Raw genomic sequence first — 15552 nt, 5'->3', positions numbered from 1 at the left:
CTGGTGTGTACGAGAGCCTTTGGTATTGCTAGAATGGGAGCGAGCCTGTTGGGAAGATGACTGCATGTGGTGTTAGCCTTCCACGGTGGATTCCATGGTCAGTGCTTCATAACCGTTCGTCTGGACAGCTCCTTGGCGGCGCAGTTTCTTCCGCTCCATGGCTGATACTCTGAACGAAGGGAAGACGTCCTTCTGCTTATAAATACTCTATACCGGTTTGGAATGTCTATTTGACTCATGACTATTTGTACAACACAAGTCTCTTATATTCCCGGTTAGGTGTACCCACACTCCCTGGCCAGACGAGCGTGAGTCACTTCTCCCGGTGCGCTGACACCCATGTTGGTAGCTACGATGTTCATAAAGGGGGCTTTCCCTCACAATTTTCAGGAAGGAGAGAGAGGAATGTTTTCCGCTCACCAAGAACCTCAGATGATGTTCCCTGACTTGTCACACTGCATTGGCAGTAAGACAGTATCGGTGGATGACACCCATATTCACATATACATCTGAATGTGGCTGTCATCCATTTACATACTCACTGAAATCCTGTTCCAATTACTTAATTGAGCATGATTGCAAAAGGTGAGAGTCAAGTCCCGTTATGCCTCAGTAATGAATACACCCTCATTCTGCTTTCAAAAACTTTTTTGCAGTTTTTTAAAAAGTATTTTTGCAAGGGGTATGAAAATTTTCCAAGGAGTGGGGGTGGTCGCATCCTATAGAACTTCTCAAACGCAGTTAACTCTTTTGCCAGGCTTGTTATATTTTTGCAGCCACGGTTAATCTGATGCTTGTAATTGGCCAGTAAATTCAGAACATCTGAGGGCTGGCTGTACACAGCCATTTTCTTATGGACTGAATGAGCACTCCATAGCTGGCCCTTTCTGCATTTGTATTTTGCGTCAGTTTCTGAGCACATCAAAGTCTTCCCTTCTACACTGTATTTCACTTTCACATTTGTCTTGCTGCACTCCATTTCATGTCTTCTTGTTTCCCATCATTCAGACAACTTCCAGCACTCAACTACCCCATGATAAGGAAACTCTTTTTGCTGAGGTTCTTTGTTATCATCCGCTTTTGAATTGCTAATACTTTCTAAAGTAGAATTGTTTCTGTGGGTATTTAAGTGCTGCCCACTGCCCTCCTATTTCTGCCTCTCTCTCTCTTTAGATTGATGCCCCCTCCCTTCTATTTTCTTTCTCTCCTTCTCCAAAGAATAACAGAAGGAGGGAGGGGTTGGGTCTGCAGTTAGAAGTATTGAAAGATGCTTGCCTTTCTCTTTAACTTAGACAAAGCAGCCATTTGCCTCAGTATGTTAAATTTTATAGTCATTATACAAAGGTTGTCTGTTCAAGCCCTGTATTGGACAGATATATTTTGCAAAAAAGCTTAACTCAGGGATCACTGGTGAATTTTTTTTTACTGAACTGCGAGGTCATCAGAGTGACTTCCTGTTTTCCTTTCGTCTTAAAGGTACACTGTCCTATTCTCTGTTCTCATGCCCCATCAGAGGAAAATGCCAGCAACGTTCAACTAGCATCCTCTTGAGCTCTTCTCACCCTCATTAATAGTTTTATTGATGGTTTGTGGGATGTAGGCATAAGGGAACCAGTACAAGAACCATTTGAAAGGAATCAATTGGGTTGCCAATCTCTAGGTGGTTTTTAAAATTGCTCTGCAAGCTAACAGCTGCAGATTGCCCCCCCCCCCAAGATGGGGAGGAAACACAGAAATCATAATCCACAGAGTGATACTCCAGGCATGAAGTACCAAGGCAATTCAGCAGATACAGAATGAAAGCAAATGATCCCAATCAAAGGCATAACAACTCAACTGCTCGGAACTATGGAGTAAAAACAATGCAGAAAGGGCCTCTATCTGACACATACTATCTGACGCTATCCCTGTGTAGAGTAAGTCCAAGGCCTAAATGAGTGTTGTTTCATAGATCTTTGGGAAGTCTCCTGGAGCAGGCTTTAGGCCTCCAGAAAGCAGTTGACAACACTGGAAGAAAGAAACAATCTGTGTTTGGTCAGCCTAATTAGCTGTCCACAAACTATACAGTACAACGATAATGAGCTGTCAAAATGGGAAATGTATTACATTTAAGTTTCTGAACAGCCAAAATTAACTTGGCAAAATGTCCTTTCTTTGTTTGAGGTGAATTGAAGTGTAAATCTCCAAAATGCTGTTTATAGCCCATAAAATTTTAATATTAGCTAAGAAATCTGTTGCTTATAGTTTAGATTCTGAGAAAGTTTATAAAATAATAGTTTTAAGCATCATGGATTAAAAGTAATTCAATTGAGAGTCTCTGAATGAGCAAACAACAGGAGAGGCTTTGCTAGTTAATATGATTTCTTAGCATTCAAATGTGGAATAGCATTTCTCTACTGCATGTTTAACACAAAGCTTTAAAACGTTTAATACTGTGTTATATTTAAGCTAAGGAAATGCATGGTTTAAGCAGTTTAATCATTTAATTCACAAAACTCTATGCTGGTAGCAAGGAATTAAAAACCTGTTGCAATCAGCATTATTGTTTTTAACAAGCAAAGGTGAACCTTGTTATTGGAAAGTATTTTCAGCCAATTAAGCTAGGATAAGATGCCAAGGTCAGTATACTAGAACTTTTGCCAAGCAAAGATACTTCTAATAGAGCAGATGTTTTTAGATTTAGGATTCCTGTCTAGAACTTTTGAACCAGGTGAAAAATAAATTATCAAATGCTGACAATTAATTAGAATAATGAGGAGAAGCAAAAATGATTCCTATACAAAGAGGATCCTCAAGTGGTTAAGAAGAAAAGTGTTTTATTTACATTTTGTATAAGACATAAATGTAAATATTTTGAAAAATAAGATAAAAGCTTCCTGATCAGTTAGAGAATAAACAAGAATATGTATTCAAGAGAGAATTTTTCCATAGTAAATGTTATTTTAAAGCTGAGAAATCCATATAAAAGTTCAATTTTTCTAAGAAATGGCTGATGTGCTATTATTATCAATTATTTTCATATATTTTGTAGGAATACTTAATAAACAAGTGTTTTTATGTCTTTATGTAGGTAGGCCAAGATTATAGCAATATAAAGTTAAGTTTTGCTTGTAATATGAATTTAAGGTTGTAAATTCATAAGAGATGGAACATCTGGGAAAGTAGTCAATTAACAGGAAGGTGAGTGTCTAGAAAGATGTTACATTTCATTAATGAGGAAGTTTTAACAACATACCTGTGGATGAGAAGGTCAGTAACGTTGAAAATAAGCCAGGAACATCTTGTTTGTCAAATGTAAGAATAATGAATGTTAGAGACAAAGAAAATCCGAGAGCGCATGCCTGATGACATCAGATTAATGATGTAAAGCGAAGGCATGATGCAAGGTATAAAAGTTTGAACACAACTGGAGCTCAGTCAACAACTAAGCTGAACCTTTGGCTGTATGTTGTTCCTTAGTCAAATAAAACTTTTGTTACCTCTTTTTACTGTCTGGATTTTGTCTCACTGTGTGACTTTAATTGCCTAGCGCCACAAGTCAAAGAACCTTGGTGCCCTGAGGGCATTGCTTTCACCTGGATTCAGTTCCAAGTTAATTTCTTGCCTATCTACACTATAGGCAGAGAAAAAGGCAGAAACCAGTACAGCCACGCCACAGGCACATTCCACCATGTCACATCATTTCACAACTTGCATAGTTTTCTAAAACATCAAACAACAATCACACAAATCTTCACCTCTATGTGTTCCTCTCCTAGCTTCCTTTACCTTTCTGGCTACATCTGCATCACTGTTACTAAAGAGTTGTGCAAAGACAGCCAAATTCCAGGCTTGATGAAGGTCTAAAGAGACACAGGGACGTAGCCAGGATTTTTTAGGTTGGGGGGACTTTTAGAAAATTCAGGGTGCACTTGAATGTTTAAAAAGCTCCCCCAACCTAAAAGAGCTGGGCCCATAGGCCAAGTATTTCGGCTTCTCACAGCCAGCTGGCTGCAAAAAGCAGAGAGACCACCACAGCCTCTCCCCATCCCCCCTTGCTCCTGAGCAGGAGGGGAAAGAGAGGTGGGGCCAGCAGGCTGGCTCTCTATGCTTCTGGCAGCCAGCCAGCTGTGAGAAGCATGGAGAACTGTGGCCTCTCACTTCCTATTCAACTGAGGGGAAAGAGAAGTGGGGTTGGCAGGCTGGTTCTCCAAGCACCTGGCAGCCAGCTGGCTGCCAGAAGCACAGAGAATGGCTGCCTCTCACTTTCCCTCTGGCTCAGTTGAGAAAAAGGGCAGGAGAGGCAGGGCTGGTGGCTGGCTCTCTGCACTTCTGCCGCCAGCTGGCTACAAGAAATATGGAGAACCGCTTCCTCTCAGTGCTGGCCTGAGGGCACATAGTGCCCTATTCAGGCTTTCTGCCCACCTCCCCCTGCTGCTGCTGCCCTCTGGCCCTTGCCAGTGCTGCAATGCAGCACCGCGCTCTGTCGGCCCCCCTCCCCGCACAATGAGGCTTGGCTCCACTGCTGCCTGCCTTCCCTTCCTCCCCGGCGCTGCCTTCCCTTCCTCCATCACCCACCCCCCTCAGAGCATGCCGCACTGAAGCGTGCCCCACCCACCCCCCCACAGAGCATGCCCTACTGTTTTTGATGTGGCTGGTGCACCATCTGATGCTCTGAAGCCTGTGCAGGAGAAGGCTTCTCCCCCCTCCTTCCTGGAACCGGAAGTGAGGGGGAGTGAAGCCTTCTCCCTCATGGGCTTCAAATCATCAGATTGTACACCGGCTGCATTGAAGCCAGTAGGACCCAGCATCAGTGCGGTACACTCTGATGATTGGGGGGGATGGCAGGGCACAGTGCTGCATTGCAGCCCCGGAGAAGGAGGAAAGGCAGGCAGTGACTGAGGGAGGGCCTCAGAGGGGGGGGCAGACAGGCAAACTAAGCAGTTGTTGTGGGCACCGGGAGGGGGGGGAGCCCAATTTAGTGCCCCTCCTCCTGGCGCTATAGGCAAACACCTAGTTTGCCTAGTGGGCGAGCCAGCTCTGCTCTCACTTTCCTGTCCTGCTTGGCTGAGCAGGAGGGGAAAGAGAGGTGGGGCCAGCAGGCCCGGTCTTCCTGCTTCTTGAGAAGTATGAACACCTGCTGCCTCTCACTCTCTCAGAGGGAAGGGAGAGACACAGGGCTGGCTCGGGGACCCTGAGTTGGGGGGGGGCTACCCTATATGTTGGGGCAGGGCCCCTAGAGGCCCCCCATAGCTATGGGTCTGGAGACACAACAAGAATTAGGTCCCACAACATGTCATCTCTGCTATGAAAGACAGAGCACAAGAAGGTGCCCTTCTCATTGCAGCCTGAATTCACATGACCATTACACCATTTGGGATATGTGACACTTTCCTCAGGTACACATGAACCTACTTATACTGACTGTTAGGCACATCTTTCACTTTACTTACCACTTGAACTTTTCAGCTGGGGATGCCAGAGTTTGAACTTGGGACCTTCTGCATGCAAAACAGATGCTCTACCACTGAGACATGGGCCCTCCTTCCACAAGAAAGGACTGCTGGGGAGGCCTTTGTCTGTTTTTTTAAATCCTTAAAACCTTGCTGCACTCTTCAAACTATTCAAGTATGAATAGAAGCACTGGATCAGATGAGATCCATCTAATCAGTATACTGCTTCCGATTGTGGCTTGCCAGATGCTTCTGGGACTTTCTGCATTCTGCTCGTACACATGCACACTAACAGTCCTAAGTGCGGTCCTAAGCAGAGTTATACCTTGCTAAAGCTCCTTGACTTCAATGGACCTAGGATGGGCCTGTGATGGTGGTGGAAAGTGCCATCAAGTCACAGCCATCTTATGGTGACCCCACAGGGTTTTCAAGGCAAGAGACATTCAGAGGTGGTTTGCCCTTACCTGCTTCTATGTCACAACCTTGGTATTCCCTGGAGATTTCTCATCCAAATACTAGGATGGACCTAGAAGGCTATAATTCTGCCTAGGACTGTACTATAAAACACCATACCAACAGCAGAAATGACTCTCTCAGTGTCTATAAAATGTTACAGAATGTCTACCTACCATTTTCCTGATTTTATGATTGCATAATTCCCATTTTTGTTGCCTGCATTTAGATATTTGGAGCTTGATTTTACAAGACTTGTGACAGTCTGTGGGCAGCTTCACAGAATATACAGTAGCAAATATGTGTCCTCTGTGTGTGTATTAATATTATTATACACATTAAATATTTTGCACACAATTCTCAAAACTATAATGTGTAAAATCATCTTGCACCTTCTGTGAAGTGTGTTTTGAACAGGGAAACACTGTGATCACAACCACTTTACTATACTAGCTTAACAGCCATCACTTTCTGTGTTCTCTCTTGGTCTACAGTGTTCATCCATTCCCATTAATTGATATATCATGAGAAAGTAGTCTCATTCAAATCTATGTGAAAGCACATTTGCCCAATGCTGGAACAAGTGGAAGCATTCCCACTCCAACCACATTGCTGATCACTTTGTCCCACCTTCCTCATTTAGGAGACCTGGCTATCCTATGAACATTGGACACAGGCACAGTAGTGCCATGGGTCCATCCTTCCTCAGACTCCTGCTCCACAAACATTGCCATCATATCTTCCCTTGTCCTTCTTATGCCTCCTATCCAGTAGTGGAATTCTAGCAGGAGCTCCTTTGCATATTGGGCCACAAACCCCTGATGTAGCCAATCTTCCAAGAGCTTATAAAAAAGAACCTTGTAAGCTCTTGGAGGATTGGCTAGATCAGGGGATGCGGCTTAATATGCACAGAAGTTCCTGCTAGAATTCCACCACTGCTCCCATAATACCTTCAAATACCTCATCAGATCCATTTGTTCTGTGAAGTTGTCTTCTTCCATGACTGAAACTAAGGGCCAACCATACTTATGTATAAATTAAATTTATGGATCGCCCAGTCCCTGAGTTCACAGGGCTCTGGGCGACGTACAATAGTAAATAAAATATAATTATTGTGACTTAATGTTTTATTATTCTGACTCAATAGCTGTGTGCTACACAGGCACAACTATTATTTTGGACATCAGATTACTGTATCAAATAATTAAAGAATGTTCTCTCTCTCTCTCTCTCTCTCTCTCTTTTACAAATTGTTTTCAAAGGTATAATTCTGTGCCAGGTCATAAAGGGTAATGATTCTGTCTGGCTATGTAGCATTGGCCTGCCCTGTGAAACACAAGCTATTAATACCAATGGGAGTGCCATGCATTATGCAAACAGAGAATTACAAACCATATAATTAGAAGCTGGAAGTCAGCCACTCATAATTCTATGAATGCTTTAAAGTTTAAAGAGGGAGCTGAGGTGGCAATTTGATCAGTGCCCTTGCTAATCCATGGCATCAGTTCCTTTAGCACCGAAACATACTCTGCCCTTGAAGCCTTGAGGAATAATGGAAAATAGTTTCATAAGGAGAAAAAGTTACAAAAGGATTTTGTGGAGATAAAAGTCCTGTTTACGGTTTGTCACTTTTCAGTAACTCATATGGGGTAATTAAAAACAAGTCACCTTGTCTTCAGGGGGGAAGTCAATGGCACACATTCTCAGTTTAATCTATCTCAAAGTGTTGTGAGGATAAAAAGAAGAGGAGAATTATGTAAGCCACTTTGGGGAGAAAGGCAGGGTATGAATGAAAATAATGAATTAATTAATCAAAGGAATGTTTGCATCCTGTTACAAAGGCATGCAGTCTTTGCTGAAGGATTTCATATCACCAAAAATGAAAATGTTGCAACCAGAATCTAAAGACTAAATAGTCTTCCTAAGCATGGTCAGTAACATTTTGATGAATAACAGGCTCCAGTGCAATATCACAGTTCCCTTTTGAAAACCCTATTTCAGAAGAGGGGCCCTGTCCGTCCATGTTGCCTGAAAAACTGTTGCTTGAGAAACACAGGTTCAAAGTTCCCGGGGGTGGGCAGAACTAGGCCTACAGTCCACAGAATATTCAACTGATTCTATAAAACTAAGGAACACTCTGCTATAGAGCTCTAATTACTAGCTCTTCAATTTTTATGGCTAGTTTTACAAGTTTGGGGCATGATTTAAATATGTTCCTCATAAGATTAAAAAAGAAAACTTGGCAAAGTTTCAGTGCCTCATTTGTGCTATGCTGCAAGTCACGCAGAGCAGCTTCACATGGCTCCTTTGCATGCCAAGGATCCATAGCCCTTATGGATATTGTGCCAGGCACGCTAAGTGAGCCTGTGTAGCTGTTTTGCATAGGGACTTCTGACCCAACTCCGTAGCTAGGAATTTTTCCCCCGGAGGAGCACTGGGGTGCTAGGGGGTATGTGCCAATTAAATTAACGTAAATTAAACCAAACATTTCTACTTCACCTTTTCTGGGCAGTCTACAAAGATACCCCCGTCTACTTTATCCTCACAACATTTTGACTGAAGGCTTTACAAGGCAACAATAATTCACCTTGCAAACAGAGCCAAGGACATGGTTGTAGAACCAGAGCTGCCTGTGTTTTGTGAACCTTGCAAACTGCAAAGCTTCCATTCGGCTGTTCACAAGCTGGATCCAGCGAGTTATGGGGCAGCAGGCAGGATAGGAGGTCCCTGTGTTGCTTCCAGGTTCGCTCTGCCTTCCTTTCTGGCTTTCTGCAGCCTCCCTCCCCCGTGGCAGCCCCGAAGCATGTTTCCTCATCAGCAGCAGTGAGATGGGCTCTGAAAACAGGTGGTTAGCACAGAAGAAGAAATAAACAACACAATCACAGCAACTGCTTGAATGGAGGGGTGCAAACTGCACCAGCTGGAGAAGCAGGAGGCAGTCCAGAAGCCACCAGAGAGGCTGCTTCCAAATCCAGAATGGATGGCCTGGGCTTTGGGCTGGCATGGTAGGGGGTGCTGCAGATTCGATAGCAGGCACCAACCCTGTGCCCCAGCATTGTCTATTGCCCTGTCCTGAGCTGACTTGTGTCTAGGGTTGCCAACTCTGGGTTTGGAAATAGCTAGAGATTTTGGGAGTGGAGCCTGTGGAGCGGAGAAGAACTCAGCAGGGTATAATGTCATAGAGTCCACCCTCCAATGCAGCCATTTTCTCCAGGAAACTTGTCTTGGTCAACTTGAGATCAGCTGTAATAGAGCGAGATCTCCAGGTGCCACCTGGATGTTGGCAATGGCAACCCTGCTTGTGTCATGTGATCGCTGCCCCCCCAAGTCATCTGGCTGTCCTCAACCAGAGTCAGGGCTTTTTTGGTCTGGCTCCAACCTGGTGGAACTCTCTGCAAAATAACACCACGGCCCTGCAGGATTTAATGTAATTCCTCAGGGCCTGTAAAGCAGAGATGTTCTGCCAGGCTTTTGGTTTTCTCCCTACCTGCATGTAAGGTGGCAACACAGTCCAGAATCTGGTTTAAAATTTGATTCATGGACACCATCTGGGAGCTATTTTTAAGACTACATTGAATGATTTTATTATTGTGACTTAATGATGTTAAGTTCCCACTGTCTGGGAACATCCGACAAAGGGAGCTTGGACTCTTGAAAGTTTGTACCTCCAAAATCTTGTTGGTTTCTAAGGTGTTACCAGACTGGAATCTTATTGGGAGCCTCAATATAACTCAAATAGGAAAGTTTTGCCCAGTTCTTTCAAACGTAAAATACACCATGAAACATTAAAATGGTGGCTGGTTTAATTGGATGCTATTTCTTGCATATTTACAGTGCCATTCCAAGCAGAGTTTCAACCTTCTAAGCCTTTTGACTTCAGTGAAGTTAGAAGGGTATAGATCCATTAAGGATTGCACAGCTAATCCTTTGGGGTGTTATGAACAGCAAATCTCTCTCTCTCTTCCATCAAAAAGGAAAGCATTACAGCCAGTACTAAAGCACTCAAATACCATTGGAGAATTGAGCCCTGCCGTGCCACATTCCATATTTTTTTTCAGCAACATATGAATGATTCCTTCCAAACAAGACTACAGCCATTACAAAATATTGGTATATTAGTCAAATAAGGAAGCAACTGCTCTGGGTCTTTATTTTGACATGGACAACAGAACCTGAAAATAGGCATAATTGATCTAGCCAAAACTAAACACTCACTGATTTCCACTGGGGAATGAAATTTATTGTAATTCTCCTCATTGTATTCAACGGGACACTTAAAAATGCTAAAATGTGGCTCTATTGGACCAAGAGTTGTTCAAATATTCTCCCTCTTCATATACAAAAAGAAATCTTGCTTTTCTTCTTCTGCTTTGCAACATCTCAACTAAGCAAATAATCAACAAGCTTAATTTAAACATGATAATCTACTGGCAGTAGCACATAGAATGTAGATATGGCATGTATTTATATAACTGTTTAGCTAAGAATATAATTACTCAGTCATAAAATTAAGAGCAGCAATTCCCAACATCACATGTGCTGATGCCTGCTTGATTCTTGAGTCTTGGGCATAAAAGCCAGAGTCAGAGATGGAGCAGGAAAAAAAGGGGGGATTCAGAGTACTCCCTAGTACCACCTAGAATTACTAGACTGAGTAGGGTTGCCAAGTCTCCTGCTATAGCAATCCCATTTGCTGCCCACTAGCACATAAAGTGTCAGCAGGAGTAAATGGAGGAGGATGGGGGGGGGGTGCACTAGCATTGTACTGGTGCACTGATATCACTTCAGGTGAAAACTGGAAACAACATCATGGGCATTTTAAAAAGTTGCAAAATCTCTATATCAGGGCTCCAGTCCCTACCCCCAATAGCAAAGAACTGACCTCTCTCATCTAGGGACTTCAACTTTCATATGTATTTGGGTTTGGAAGCCCAAGCAATATTTCTTCCAGAAAGCAGAGTAGACCCTGGTTTTCATCTACTTCCTCAATACAGAAGTTGCTTCAGAAAAGCTCAGGGATATTGCTTTTGTGTCTAAAGAGAGCACCCACTGAGAAGCAGCTCCCTCTGTCAGGGGAGGACGCATGGCTTGGAACAGTTCAGAGTTTTGTGATGCATCAGCCCATGTTGCATCTCCTTTGAGATTAGCTCCACTTCATGACAACCATTTTGTGAAAGGCCTTGTTGCAATAAGAAACTAATTTAAGCGCAATCTCCCCCCAGCTTAAGTGGCATCTTGTTCTCAAGAACAAAAAAAAACCGTTCAGTGCTAAACTCCAAGGTATGCCCAATACAATCATCTTCCTTGCTCCAAGGGATACTTCATCAAAGCAATGTGAACAGCTGGGCAACCCTTAAATATTGCTAATTTAATCCAACCATTAATAAAGACTAATATCTGATGAGTGTCATGACTTCTCTCAATATATGTAATGCTGCCACCAGGAATTTAATCCCAAAACACTTAATTGAATTTCCCCACTGAATTGTGCCCAAGCTCTAAGGCAGGGGTGTCGAACTCATTTGCTATGAGGGCTGGATCTGACAATAATGAGACCTTGCGGGCTGAGTCATGTTGTGCCGGACCATGTGTGTACCTATTTAAGATTAGGTAGCAGAGATAGAAACTTTATAAAGGACACAAAGATTTTTTAGAAGCTTAAAATAAAACATGCTTAAAAACATTAGCACTTGTTAGTCTTAAAGGTGCTTTCTTTGTATTTCTTCAGGGAACTGGGCAAAGGAAGCTCTGGCTCTTTCCTTCCTTCCCTGGGGAACCAGGAGGGGGAGGAGCCTCAGCCAATAGAAGGAAGACAGTCTTGGCTCAGTAGCTCTGCTGTGCGATTGAGAGAGACTGGCAAAGCAAGCTATCCCTCCCCCCTTCCTCTCCAAGGGAGGAGCCTCAGTCAATGGAGAAAATAGAATGTTTGCTCTACAGCTCCTGTGTGATTGAGCAAGCCTGGCAAAGCAAGCTGTGATGCAGAAAGAAGCAAGAGAGAGGGAGAAGGAAGCAGACCACAGCCAGTTGCTTGGGGGCCTGATAGGAGCCCTCTGGGGGCCTGATTCAGCCCCAGGCCGCATGTTTGACACCCCTTCTTTGGACTATGTAACCCTGAGTATAAGACTCTTACGTTATACTAATATATGAATCCAGGTTTTAATGGAACTTTGTTTTGTATGAAGTGTATTGGTTTGAGGATGCAAAACTACTTATAATTTCAGTGGAAATTAATAATTGCTAACTGAGGTGACACACTCATTCACTTCACTACCACTCTTCTCTCAATTCCTTCTTAAACTCAAGTTTCTGTCAGCTTCTTTCTCTCACACTCTTATTATACTTTTGGCAGTACTAGGGTTGACTCTCTTTAGTCACTAATATGTCCTCTTAGTATTATCAATCTCTTCTTCAGAAACTTTAAACCCTTTCATAGCTCTAAATGGATTTCTAACCAGAAGACTGTGATTTCAGACTCTATAGGCTGCTGTTTGACAATGGCCGACGCTCAAAACAGCTAACGCTCTGCTGAGAGTTAATTGCTGATCTCTCTCTGGAGAACCAGTTTGGTGTAGTGGTTAAGTGTGCGGACTCTTATCTGGGAGAACCGGGTTTGATTCCCCACTCCTCCACTTGCACCTGCTAGCATGGCCTTGGGTCAGCCATAGCTCTGGCAGAGGTTGTCCTTGAAAGGGCAGCTGCTGTGAGAGCCCTCTCCAGCCCCACCTACCTCACAGGGTGTCTGTTGTGGGGGAGGAAGGTAAAGGAGATTGTGAGCCGCTCTGAGACTCTTCGGAGTGGAGGGTGGGATATAAATCCAATATCATCTTCTTCTCTCTCTCTCCACACACTACTTAGCTCTGCCCACACTCTCTAGTCACCAATCACTCATCCCTCTGCTTCATCCTCTTCCTCTATTGCAACTTTCCAACAATTAAAGAAACGCATATGTAAGTTCAGATCATTACAATGAGCCATCATGAAGACATTTAAACCCATCATTCACACCCAGTTCTTGGACATTCCACCATGGAATGTCAGGTATTTCCCTAAATCTTCCTGCCCAGTTAAATTTAAGCTTAATATCTTGAACCAATCATGTTCCTGGAAAAGTTGGTTCTCATGTCTAGTTATGAGACTCCTCCCTATAAAAAAGAACATCCCAGCTCAGTGAAAAGTGTGTCAGGTTCTCTCTGGACCTCTCCAGACCGCAAGCCCAGGATTTCATGTCATATCTCCCTTCTCTAGAACTTCCCAGTTTCCTCTCTCCTACCTTTTTATAAGTATGCCCCCTTGTTGGTTTGTGTGTGTGGTTTCTTAGGGAATTAGTTCTCAGGTGCTTAGTGTAGGTTCTTTATGTTTTTATTCTTTTTATATTATTTTGTATACAATAAAGCTATTTGTTTGTGTTTACATTCTCTCTTCTCCCCTCCCTTCCCGCCCAAATAATTTTATTTTGGAATATCCTTGCTGAGATCCACCCTGGTATAAGTAGACCTACAAGGACCTGAGTTATTCTTTTCTGGAACCCTTATTAAAGCTATTTTCCCCTTCTCTGGGGATAACACAGTGCACAGGATGTCCTATCCCTGACCTCCAAGCCTTCTGATGGTTGCCAGGCATGGCCTCGCACCCCTATCAGTGGTGGCCTGGGTCTAAAAATATTGGTTGCCAGGAGACAAAGGGGACCCACCCACAACTTTAAGGCTATCATTTAATTTTTATAAGAAATAAAATTTTCAAAAAATACATAAGTGGGAAAAGGTACAATTAAAACTTTTGCAAAATAAATGTATATATATATTTAGTAATTACAGTGTACATATATTGTACATTTTACTGGCAGCATGCAGTAGATATTAAATGTAAATATTTAATATCTACTGTAAATTTTAGTTGCATTAGTTGCATTACAGTATTAATACTGGGATTTCTATTATATTTTCAAGCTACTAAAAAGACATTAACATTTTAAACATATTGTCTAATGTTTAAGGGAGTCCACTTTATCAGGAGCCCACTTGCCATCGGGTAAACTGACACCCTGACCAGTTTGCCACCGACCCCTATCTAGAGGAAATGGCAGCTTTGTAGGGTGGACTGTATGGCATCATTTTCCCCATTCAATTGCCTCCCCTCCATAGGTTTTGCCCTCTCAAGGCCACACTCCCAAATCTCCAGGAGTTTCCCAAGCTTGAGTTGGTAACCCTGTTAATAAAGCGACAGTGCCAGGTTGGGGAATAACTAGAGATTTTGGAGGTGGAGCCTGAAGAGGGTGGCTTTTGGGAGTGGAGAGTACATTGGTATAATGCCATAGACCAGGGGTAGGGAACGTTGGCTCTCTAGATTTTTTTTTGCCTACAACTCCCATAAGTCCCAGCCATTGGTCATGCTGGCTGGGGCTGATGGGAGTTGTGGGCAAAAAACATCTGGAGAGCCAACGTTCCCTACCCCTGCCATAGAATCTACCTTCCAAATAGGGTTGCCAATCCCCAGTTGGGTAACACAACAAAAAATGCAAGCTTGTGACCAATTTACTAAGAAGTATATAGAAATCAGTCCAAATGTCCAAAACATGTATATTCACGTCCCAAAGTAGTGTGGTGACAAGCCAAACGATTAAGTACTTGTTTCTTTCCAGTCTTCATCAGACCTGGGACCACTAACAAAAGAAAATATTATACAAAAATATCAGAAGGACATTCAGACACCACCAACCCTCTTCCAGTGAAAAACTACATCATACTTACATATTGATGCAATTATATAGATTTTTAACACAATTTTCAAAGAAGAGGAACACGGAGCATCTCCAGCAACAATTTCACCTCGGCTACAGCTCAGTATGTGGCTTCTTGTGCACCCTAATGGTGCAACTAACATGTTTAAAAAGGCAAACATCTCATTTACAGCTGCCATTACACAAACCTCTTAAAGGTAAAGTAACATGCTAAAAGACACAAACACCACAAACTATATCACAGCAGATACAACATACAAAGTATTCCATACAAAGAATGTCAAATCCCATAATTTATACAAAATTATGTTATCACACAGGCAAAATATGCACAGCACTCATAATATTATAAAGAAGACCATTCATGTCAAATCATTGGTCATATTCAGTCCATATGGAGAAATGCAATTCAACTGGTGTATCCACTATGCCTCTTTTTGCAGCAGGATCTTGTGCACGTCTTCATTTCTATCTGTTTGTTCATATTTGTATAAGGTGAAAAAACAAAAATCTTCACAGTCATGATTCTTTTGCATAAAATGGCTGACCATAGGAGCTTCAATCACATGGTTCCTAAGTCTGCTCCTGTGTTCCAGAATATGTACTCTAAGGGTTCGAGTAGTGCTGCCAACATACTGTAGGCCACAGCCACAGATGATCAAATACACAACACAGTGGGTAGCACATGTAGAGTAATGATTTAGGCCAAATGGTCTAGTCTTTTCAGCAAAATAATACTCTGACATTCATAGATAAATGACAAATTGCACACCTTTTACAAGCAAAGTGCCCTTTAAGAGTATGCTTGACTGACTGGTATTCTCTAGAGCTTACCAATTTATCCCTGATGGAATAAGTGCAACGCAACCCTATTTGTGGTGGCATTTCACAACCTCCAATATCACTTACAATGTGCCAATGCTTCCTTAC

This window comes from Heteronotia binoei, chromosome 3, assembly GCF_032191835.1.
Source record: "Heteronotia binoei isolate CCM8104 ecotype False Entrance Well chromosome 3, APGP_CSIRO_Hbin_v1, whole genome shotgun sequence".
Taxonomy (NCBI): Eukaryota; Metazoa; Chordata; class Lepidosauria; order Squamata; family Gekkonidae; genus Heteronotia; species Heteronotia binoei.
Note: the sequence above shows the minus strand (reverse complement) of the source record.